Raw genomic sequence first — 12,083 nt, forward strand, 5'->3', positions numbered from 1 at the left:
AGGCTGATTCATCAACAGTTCAGTACCTATTAATGCATAATTATCTCTCTTTACACACGGTATATTTACATTAAGGATAGGGTTCATATTACATGTTTCTTTGTGTCTCACAGCACATAGCCCAGGACCATGCCTGCAGTTTTCACTTAGTAAATGTGTGTTAAATGCATGTGGAATAAATGTCATGTTGTTAGATATAAGGCTTGTTTAGTTGTTTTGCTTTTTACAATCTAACATTTTAACTGATAACAAAGGTCTTTTTTGTGATAACTTTCTAATTTCTTTTCAGGAATAATACGGGTTTAGAATCCATATTTTTAAACTACCAGAAATTATGTATTATCTACTTATTCACAAGTTTTCTAAGATTATACTAAGTAAGAAATATTGACACTGGTAACTTGAAATGCATGTTTCTGTATGTCAACTGAAACTTACTCTAAATGAGATGTATGTGACAATGTACAATGTAGTAGGTATCAACAATGAGAAAAAGACAGCTGTTTATAAACCGTTTGTCATCTATTCATTTTCTCCTGGAAATTTAGGAAAATACTATAATGGCTTATACATATCAAAGACTTGCTTATCATTGGTACTTACCATTTGTGCTCAATTATGACTAACACAATTAATCTAGCCTCGCCTACATATTACGCTAAGTATAATTTTTGTATTAGAATGGAGACAATCTATCCAAATTTTCCTATGAGTGTATAGCACAAGACAGCAAGCCACCACCTGTGACAGCTTTCTTAAAAAGTAGTCTACAGTTTCTGTACTGCATTTTGTGTGTGTGTGTGTGTGTGTGTTGACTATTTATGATTGTTGATTTGGAAGTCAACATTGTAAACAATTGAAGGCTATGAGAATTGTGGCTGAAACTTTGGCAGTATAATTTTCTACATATGGAAAATTCATTCTTTGTTAGTACTTTTCAGAAGGCTTCTTATTTTTCTTGTGTGTAACTTAATTTTTGGCGAAGGCAATGGTACCCCACTCCAATACTCTTGCCTGGAAAATCCCATGGATGGAGGAGCCTTGGTAGGCTGCAGTCCATGGGGTTGCTAAGAATTGTACACGACTGAGTGACTTCACTTTCACTTTTCACTTTCATGCATTGGAGAAGGCAATGGCGCCCCACTCCAGTATTCTTGCCTGGAGAATCCCAGGGATGAGGAACCTGGTAGGATGCTGTCTTGGGGGTCACACAGAGTTGGACAAGACTGAAGTGACTTAGCAGCAGCAGCAGCAGCAGCAGCAGCAGCTTCATTTTTTGGACCCATTGAAGAATTGAGGTCTAATGTAATCCTTCTACATAGAGTAGAGAACACCTAGAGTCACAGCTCCTACAACAAATCCTTGGGCAGCAACTCTCATGTGAAAAAGATGAGTGAACATTTTCTGATCTCTTCTGTATTTTAACTTGTAAAGACACCATAGGACACCACAGTCATAAAGCCTTCTATCCCTACAAGGACGAAGGAGGAGTCTCTAGATTTCTTGATCAGTCAGGATAACTGGCCTTCGTCCTCATCTGTTGACTACTGTTTATCTGAAGACATTTTTCTCTCTAATAACACATACCAGGTGCTACACTAGTCAATGGAAATAATCTTTCTTGTCTGCACAGGATGAATGAGGAAACCAGCAAGAGCAACTATAATCACAATCAACATGATCTGGAAGTATCTGTTTGTTATTCCTGCAACCCTCTATTTTTAATGCTCAAAATCCTGTACTGCATCCTTGTAGACTAGACTATTATATAATGACACATTTTAGATATTTTAATAAGTATACTGTTTTGGAAGAGCTTTAATGTGATATAACTTAGAGAATTCAGTGCTATGGCCAATAGTGTTGGGATGAATTTCCACAAAATAAGGACTGGGAATTCAACATGAAGGTAAAGTACAAACTGTTCTGGCATGCTTCCTTAACTGTATTTGGAACTAGCTAATTTAGAGGAAACTGCCAGAACATGGTGGAAAGCAATGTGGGTGTTACATGTAAAATAGGTGATAGAACTCTTTTCCCCTTATTTTTTTTTAATTCCACAAATGGGAATACACTCCTGGTTTTTATATTCTTATCTGTTTTCAGATCCTAGGGTGAGGGTGGAGTAGAACCTTGTAGGTTAAGACTCTTTATACTCTCAACTGTACACAGCCTATTAAAGTTTCCTAAACTTTCATTTTAATTTCTCTAGCCTACAGCTTATTGCTCAAACATAGTTACAATATTGTTTAATGGAAAACATACATGGAGAAAAAAAGATATTCAACCACTTCACTCATTTTAATTTTGTTTATTAATTATAAAAATCTTAATTTAAACTAAGAAGCATATATTGAAAATTTTAATCAGGGTAGTTTTTTTGGACTAAAGAAAAGACTACTTCACACAAATAAACAGCTAAGTTCAATATATGAGAGAATTTCTGAAAATAATTAATTTAAAGATAATTAATACATAGTCAGGAAAGTATGTATCACTCCATTCTCACTGCATACAGTATGTTCATCATCTTGCTATCAGGCTGGGCCAATAAAACTTATGGTTATAATTCCCTGAAATTCTAAAATTCTAATAAGTAGCATTGAAGCACAGAGGAGAAGAGAAATGTATAGCAAAATTATTTAAAATATTGCTTAAAATCTCAAGATACTTGACCTTAGTATATACCTCATAGAATTTTTAGGTGAAATAATTGCAAGTTATTTACTATTTAAAAATATAAATAAACCAGCCAAAATGTTTTAGAGTCTAGATGCCAGAAGACTGAGAACAAACTACTTAAATATAATGCAGAAATAAATATTTCAATATGAAAATAAATGGAAGTATAAAAATTATTAAAATAAATAATGAGTAAAGACATACTTAGCTTAGTAAATTTCATAGAAAAGTATCCAAAAAACAACTGCTTATTGGAAAATAACATTCAAAACAAGTCAAAAATAGAAAAAATGTTGGTGTCACCACCATATTAAAAAATCAAGAAATGTCAGTCACATAAAGATCATTGAATGCATAAGCTCAATACTTGAAACTTAGGTTAGTGACATGAAGCCTAGGTTGGTTAAATTCAGTTTTGTTGGTGATTTAATATAGAGCTACACATGCAGAAACAAGTACACATGTATCTACAAAATTGTACAAGGGTAGAGAATGAGAATAACTGATGTTAGCCAGCTTACAAATAATTAAGCAGACATTATTCACAGATTATCAAGTAATTATTGCCAAATCAGAATACTAACTATAAGTCAATTAAATATAATTATAAAGAAATATAACATGTCATCTTACACGCATACAAAGAAGAAATCAACAGACTCAAGTAAATCATAGTTAGACTGGAAGCAAAGCTTAAATTAACTAAAAATGAAGCAAACTTTGGCAGCTGAAATTGTCTATAATAAATAAATAATAGCGTGCACTTTTTCAATTTTTCAAACTTCATAGGCCTTTGCAAACCTCTCATATAATGTGATCCTCACAAGAACCCTGTTCAACCTCATCTACCTTATTTGTAAAATGGAATTAATAATCACTATACCTGGTCTACTACCTCTATAATAGAGGCCTAATAAAATGTAATAATAATAATAATAATAATAATATTTGTGCATGCTGTTATCCATCAGAAAATGTCCTTCATCTTTAAGACCCATCTTCTTATAAACTGTTTTCTGACTCATCAGCCATATAAAATTTTGTGCTTCTTCTTGTCTTTCCTGTAACTGTGTGCTATTCCTTTATTATAAGACTTATCATTGCTTTATACTCATTAGGGTTTTTGTTTGTTTGTTTGTTTGTTTTGTTGTGTTTTTCTCATTAAGATATCTCTTGAGACCAGGGATTTTGTTGTACTTCATTTATATCTCCAGCAAAAGCCACAGTGATTGGCACCTGGTAGATGTTCAATATATATTTATTAAAAGGTATGGCAAAACCAATACAATATTGTAAAGTAAAATAATAATAATAATAATAATAATAAAGAAAATGCAATGACTGTTCTCAACAACCTCAAGGATATGCTTCATTGCCTTCAGGAACTTGGAATTGTACTCAGGACAATAAAGGAGTATATTTAAAAAAATCTTTGATATTGATTGTGTTATTCATATACCTAGAGTTGCAGGGAATTTTTAAATACCTAACACTGGATTATGCTCAAGTAATGTTTATAGTGATAGTGAAAGAGACACTAAGAATCTCTGAACAAAGACCACAAAGAAGGCCCATACTTACTTTCTTAACACTCTGCTTTATCACTGAAGTAAAACGTTGTGAGGATGTACAAAGATAATGTATGGAAACACTTTAACACAATGCCTAAAGCATACAAAGAAATCAAAATCGTTATGTGCAGAAAGAATGAAGATAGATAGATAGAAAGATAATAAAAAGAGAGAAGGAGGAAGATGAGGAGAGGGAGAAAAAATATGGAAGGAAGGGAAAACAACAGTTCAATCTCAGTCTGGTCTGGAGTGTCTGTTAGTTCCTTATCTGCCTTCCTCAGAGGAATTTTAAAAGTATAAGAGCACTTCTTAAATATGAAAACTCATTATGCTTACTATTATGAATGTCATTTCATTAAAGAAAGGAAGTTTGAACTGAAGATGAAGTGAAAAAATATCTTATTTCTTGTTAATCCATGCAGTGAGTGAAAAAATGCAGGTTTAGAAGGGTTAAAACTTGACAGAGGACAAAATTTGATTGCTAAAAGAAATTATCTGTACACTTATGAAAATCTTTTAAAAAATATCCTTTTGACTCTGTGGGAGAGGGCGAGTGTGGGATGATTTGGGAGAATGGCATTGAAACATGTATAATATCATATATGAAACACATAGCCAGTCCAGGTTCAATGCATGATACTGGATGCTTGGGGCTGGTGCACTGAGATGACCCAGAGGGATGGTACGGGGAGGAAAGTGGGCAGGGATTTCAGGATGGGGAACACATGTACACCTGTGGCGGATTCATGTTGATGTATGGCAAAACCAGTACAATATTGTAAAGTAATTGCTGCTAAGTCACTTCACTCATGTCCGACTCTGTGCAACCCCGTAGATGGCAGCCCACCAGGCTCCGCTGTCCCTGGGATTCTCCAGGCAAGAACACTGGAGTGGGTTGTCATTTCCTTCTCCAATGCATGAAAGTGAAAAGTGAAAGTGAAGTCGCTCAGTCGTGTCCGACTCTTCAAGACCCCATGGACTGCAGCCTACCAGGCTTCTCTGTCCATGGGACTTTCCAGGCAAGAGTACTGGAGTGGGGTGCTAACCTCTAATTAAAACAATTAAATTAATTTAAATTAAAACAATGAAAAAAAAAAGGAACAAGAGAGTAAACCAAATATATATATATATATATATATATATATAATATATAATCTTAGAAAAACACATCAATCTCTTATGAGTGCTTTATATACTATTTGCTGAGAACTATAATCATTTAATTTAAATTTTTAGCCTTCTTTATTTTTCATATCTTCATAGGAAACATTCATTGCTGTATGAGCAAGAAAGCCTTGCTGAAGACATTCAGGATAGTCTCACTTCTGAACCGAACCCTAACTCAGCATTTTTTTCTGCATACTGCATTATATACTGCAGGCTGCAAAGAACAGAAATCTACAAAATTAAAACTGCATTCTAGTAAATACATAACAGTTGAGATGACCATTGCAAATGTTCTTCAATAGTCAGTAAAAGTAAAACAAGTACCTTTTGGTTTATGGGGCATTCATCCTTTTTCATGAAGTGCAGAACCTCAATTAGCCACTTCTCTGTGTAACTCTGTAGATGTCCAAAACAATGAAACCATTAGAATGGGCCCAGATCTTGGACTGCCATCTCCTTTCTTTTTATCTTTACTCAAAGCACTTATTAAACTAATTCAATGACCATTTACATAGTATCATTAGCCCTTTCTTAGGCTTATCTTGGTTGCCTCTGTGTGAGATACTAGAGTATATTAAGCATCCTGTGATGAAGAAGGAAGTAGTCTGAATTGCGTGAAGAAAATTGTTGAAGTTTCTGATTCATAGAGTCCTTTCACAGTCTCTTAGAGGTCTAATAATGTTTGATCCTTCTTTTGCTTTGATATGTAAATAGAGATATTGCTTTATCCTTGGGGACCCTGGAGCTCTGCCAAAGCACATGAGAGTAAGATATTCTGCAGGATAAAAGCTGAGTTGCCTAGAGCAAAGGAAAAAGCTAAGATTGTGTTTAGGGTTCATAATAAAATACCTTTGTTAGCAGTTTTTGCTTCCAATATAAATGTTTATGTATTTACTCAGCTTAGTCATCTTAGTTAGCCAATGGTTAGAAAACAAGAGTCTTGCTGCTCTTTTCTTCTGGTAATGAAACTTAGGCTTTGAGGATACTATTTATGTTTCCTTTGACATACTCCATAAAAATTTCTGTTATTTAAATAACATTTATCTTAGCTGGAAGTTGGAATATATTTTCAGCTATTCATTTCAGTGAAAATAAAAACTATTAAAGTGGTAAAATTGCTAATATATAGGGAGAAAAGATAATTTCCACCTAGTTGTTATGCATATCATGTTTAGAAGGAAAAGGGAGGCTGGAAACATGTTAAATTTCTGTGCTTTACTTATATTTATTTCTTATGTAATGACTTTTTTTGTGGTCCTTCCTGTACATATATTATAAAGCCCATAAATTGAGAAAGTATTCTGGATATTTGTTATTTTTATATATTATAAAACCCATAAATTAAGAAACTATTCTGGAGATTCATATTTTTGCTATACATTCTGAATTGATAGCTCTTAGTCCATTCTTAATTTTGGAATGTTTAATTAGTTTTTCCTATCATATGTTGCAAATTCTAGTATTAGTGCCAACCTTTTATATGAAAGTCAACTTTATATCTAATACCCTTGCCAATTATATAGTTAAGATACATTTTCTACTTTAACAGTCTGAAATTAGATAATTATAATTTGTAATTTTTTTTTTTTTTGCAAATGGCACTCAATATGACACAAAATTAAGATCAGGATTCCTAAAATATCATTTATTTGAGAGGAAAACAAATTTGAATAATTTTCCTTTAGGGAACAATAATAATGGCAATAGAACTACATGCATAGCTTAATTAGATGAAAATAAAACTATTAATTTCTTCTTCCTCCTTTCCATCTAGCTTTCTTTCTTTCTCCCTTCCTTCCTTTGTTTCTTCTTTCCTTCCTTCCTCCCCTATTCAGTTTCCTTTTCTCATTACCATTTTACTTTATATTTCCTTTAATTCTCCATAATTATATTATTGATTCCATTTGTAGTTCCTTTTTTTTTCTGAATCTCATGACTTTTAAACATTCTACCAGTTAGTTGATTTACAAAAACCTGTTTGATTTCCAAAATGTCTTCATTCAAATAGTAACATTCTTATAGACTTTGCCAGCACTAAAAGTTATAAACTCATGAAGCAATAAAGATAAAAATAGCAATAGCATCTGCCTTTCCCAGTTCTATAACTATTCACTCTGACACAGGAAAGCCTCCTGTAGTAGGAAAATTGAAAAGCTCCAGCTTTTTAATTATAATTTGATGATTTCTGGGCAAAGTAAGTTTTGGTTATAACACCTGGAAGAAATAAAAAAATAAAAAATAAACTGTTTATCTTCAAACACAGACACATTACTAATATAGAAACATATTATGCAAAAGTGATTTTGTTGTTCATTTCATAAAAGAAATTTGGACTTCAAATAGAAAAATCAAGAAAAATATGTCAAATCCTCTAAAATTCCTTCCAAATAATTTGTATACAAATCTCTACTCTTTAAAATTTGTAGAGAGATATATCTTTTTAAATATTTGTAAACAAACAAAAACTAACAGAAAAATGTAGAAGCCTGAAGACAGGAAAAAAAAAACTCAGTTGGTTATGATTATTTTGATTTTCTTTTCCATCCTTCATTTACAAAAGTTCAACTTCAGATTCACCAAAATATTAGTTGGAAAAAGAGTTGCTAGTTTATTTTCTAGGAAGAAAATATATAGAGTGCATAAAAATAGAAATCATTTTAAAAAAGCATACTCTAAGTAGCAAACCAAGAACATACAGACATTAGGAGAGTAACGTAGTTCTCCAGGGTGCAGTTTGCATCAGAAACATCTGGAAGTTTGTCTTAGTGGCTATTTTTACAGATATAACATTCTCAATGGGTTATTTTCATTTATAACTTTTTAACAAATTTATGTTGGGAATTTGTTGAATGTCACACTGCTTTAAAAACTGATATTTTAATAGTGTTAACAGGTAATTTAATTTTCATTTATATCAATCTGTGTTAGAGGCACCCACATGTTGATTTCCAAAATAAAACATTGCAACAAAACTCTATTATATGGAAAGCAACTACTTACTTTAACCAACTTAGCTGCACACACAAAAAAATATTGCAGATATTTTCAAAATCGACAAAACAAACCAGTAAAGCACATGAAACAAAATTCAAATAAATAAATAAAATAAATAACTGGGCAAAAGCAGTCCTCAACTGTCAGTCACTACTATTGTTATATCTTAAAAAACAAACAAACAAACAAACAACTTGCAACCTGGCTCCAGTCACTAGAACCTGGGATAGTTTATTGTCATGAAAATGTCATAAAAACAAGGGAGGAACTTTTATGACAAAAGTAGTTGATACAGTACTGAAAATGAATAGTAAAGGAAACTTCAAAACTGAAAGCCTATTACATTTGTGACGCTTCCACAAAAAGTGAAGGTGCCTTTTAGGCAATACTCCTGGGACACTCTAAATTCCTCAAAAAATGTAACATTTCAATATTCCAATAATACTCTACATTTCTGTTTCCACCTCCCAAAATTTAATAAAGTTCTCTTTGATTGCTTTCATATTTTTCACACTCGATTTTTCTTGTATTGAAATTTAGTTTCATCACATTTGGTTCCAAGTATACTTTTAATAATTGCTCCTTTCAGTAATTTCCAGAAGCTCCTTTTCCAAATCTTCTCAGTATACTCTTAATACTGCCAATAATGTAACTACTTAAGTAAGTTTAGTTGCTCAGTCTTGTCCGACTCTTTGCGACCCCATGGACTGTTATCTATCAGGCTTCTCCGTCCATGGGATTTTCCAGGCAAGAGTACTGGAGTGGGTTGCCATTTCCTTCTCCAGAGGATCTTCCCGACCCAGGGATCAAACCTGGGTCTCCCAAATTATAGGCAGACCCTTTACTGTCTGACCTACCAGGGAAGTCCATAATTCAATTGATTTAACAAACTCATTCAACAAAATTGTGTGGCAGATGCAATGAACATGGAAGCATCATTTAAGTACTTATTCAAAGTATTATACAAGTATTTCCAGATCTCAGGAAAGTTATCAGAATAAACTGTCCCAATTCTTCAACATGATTCCAATGTGAGATGCACAACAATAAACACAGCTCCTCAGATTCAGTTTTATTATCTGTATAATGGAGATTGAAGTGTTTGAATATGAAAAGTGCTTTTGAAAAGCAAACATTCAGAAAATACTGGGTAAAAAAATCAATTTAAGAAGGCATAACTGGTATGCCTAAATAAAATAAAATAGACTTTTTAGAAACAGATATTCTGAAAAGTGTGAGGTGATACTTCACTGTGGTTTTAACTTGAAATTCTATAGTAATTTGTGATGCTCAGCGTCTTTACATGTGTCTTTTGGTCACCTATATGTCTTCTTTGGAGAACTGCCTATTTCTTCTGATCATTTTTTTATTAGTTTTGTTTGTTTGTTTGTTTCTTGATATTGAAATGTATGAGATGTTTAGGTGCTTTGGAAATTAATTCCTTTTAAATTTCCCTTGTTTGCAAATATATTCTCCCTCTTTTAAGTTGTCTTTCCATTTCTTTTTTTTTTAATTTTAGTTTTTTATTTTTTAAATTTTAAAATCTTTAATTCTTACATGCATTCCCAAACATGAACCCCCCTCCCACCTCCCTCCCCATAACAACTTTCTGGGTCATCCCCATGCACCAGCCCCAAGCATGCTGCATCCTGCGTCAGACATAGACTGGCGATTCAATTCACATGATAGTATACATGTTAGAATGTCATTCTCCCAAATCATCCCACCCTCTCCCTCTCCCTCTGAGTCCAAAAGTCCGTTATACACATCTGTGTCTCTTTCTTTTATAGCTTACTTGGCTGTGCAAAATCTTTTAAGTTTAATGAGGTTCTTTTTGCTTATTTTTGTTTTTATTTCTCTTACTTTCAGAGAGAAATTGAAAGATATTGCTGCAATTTATGTCTAAGACTCTCTTGCCTATGTTTTTCCCTACGAGTATTATAGTATCCAGTCTTACATTTAGGTATTTTATCCACTTTTAGTTTATTTTTTGTATAGTATTAAAAAATTTATAACTTAATTATTTTACATGTACCTGTCTGTTTTTTTCAGCACCACTTATTGAAGAGAATGCCCTTTCTCTGTTGTATATCTTTGCCTCTTTTATGTAGATTACTTGATAAAGAGCTGAGAAACTAAGGGAAGCAAAAGGTAAAGGAGAAGAGGAAAGATATACCCCTCTGAATGCAGAGTTACGAAGAATAGTAATGAGAGATATGAAAACCTTCTTAAGTGAATAATATCAAGAAATATAAGAAAATAATAGAATGGGAAAGACTAGAGATCTCTTTAAGAAAATTAGAGATACCAAGGGAACATTTCATGCAAAGATGGGCTCAAAAAAGGACAGAAATGGTATGGAACTAACAGAAGCAGAAGATACTAAGAAGAGGTGGTGATACACAGAAGAACTATACAAAAAGGTCTTAATGACCTGGACAACCACGATGGTGTCATCACTCACCTAGTGATGACATCCTGCAGTGTGAAGTCAAGTAGGCCTTAGAAAGCATCACTATGAACAAAGCTAATGGAGGTGATGAAATTCCAGCTGAGCTATTTCAAATCCTAAAACATGATGCTGCAAGAGTGCTGCACTCAATATGCCAGCAAATTTGGAAAACTCAGCAGTGGCCGCAGGACTGTAAAAGGTCAGCTTTCATTCTAATCCCAAAGAACGACAATGCCAAACAATGTCCACAATACAGCACAATTGTACTCACTTCACATGCTAGCAAGGTAATGCTTAAAATCCTTCAACCCAGGCTTCAGCAGTATGTGAACTGAAAACTTCCAGTTGTACAAGCTGGATTTAGTAAAGGCAGAGGAACCAGAGATCAAATTGTCAACATCTGTTGGACCATAGCAAAACGAAGGGGATTCCAGAAAATCATCTACTTCTGCTTCACTGACTATGACAAAGCCTTTGACTGTGTGAATCACAACAAACTGTGGAAGATTCTTAAAGAGATAAGAATACCAGAACCTATTACCTGACTCCTGAGAAACCTGTATGCAGGTCAAGAATCAACAGTCAGAACTGGACATGGAACAATAGACTGGTTTCAAATTGCGAAAGGAATACTACAAGGATGTATATTTTCACGCTGCTTTTTTTTTAACTTTTATGCAGAAATGCTGGGCTGGATGAATCACAAGCTGGAATCAAGATTTCTGGGAAAAGTATCAATAGCCTCAGATATGCAGATCAGTTCAGTTCAGTTCAGTTGCTCAGTCATGTCTGACACTTTGCGACCCCATGAACCGCAGCCCACCAGGCCTCCCTGTCCATCACCAACTCCCAAAGTCCACTCAAACCCATGTCCATGATGGTGATGCCATCCAACCGTCTCATCCTCCATCATCCTCTACCACTCCTGCCCTCAATCTTTCCCAGCATCAGGGTATTTTCAAATGAGTCAGCTCTCCACATGAGCTGGCCAAATTATTGGAGTTTCAGCTTCAACATTAGTCCCTCTAATGAACACTCAGGACTAATCTCCTTTAAGATGGACTGGTTGGATCTCCTTGCAGTCCAAGGGACTCTTAAGAGTCTTCTCCAACACCACAGTTCAATGTTGATACCTCTCTAAAGGGAGCAAAGAGGAACTAAAGAGTCTCTTGATGATGGTGGAAGAGGAGAGTGACAAATCTGCCTTAAAACTCACC

General features: G+C 33.9%; 1 pseudogene; it reads right to left on the bottom strand.

Moving 5' to 3' along the window:
• Positions 1-1,269: 1,269 nt before the first annotated feature.
• On the bottom strand, positions 1,270-1,565 carry LOC138929955 (HIG1 domain family member 1C-like; annotated as a pseudogene).
• Between the last annotated feature and the right edge of the window lie 10,518 nt (positions 1,566-12,083).

The sequence above is a fragment of the Ovis canadensis genome, chromosome X (genome assembly GCF_042477335.2).
Source record: "Ovis canadensis isolate MfBH-ARS-UI-01 breed Bighorn chromosome X, ARS-UI_OviCan_v2, whole genome shotgun sequence".
In the NCBI taxonomy this organism is placed as follows: domain Eukaryota; kingdom Metazoa; phylum Chordata; class Mammalia; order Artiodactyla; family Bovidae; genus Ovis; species Ovis canadensis.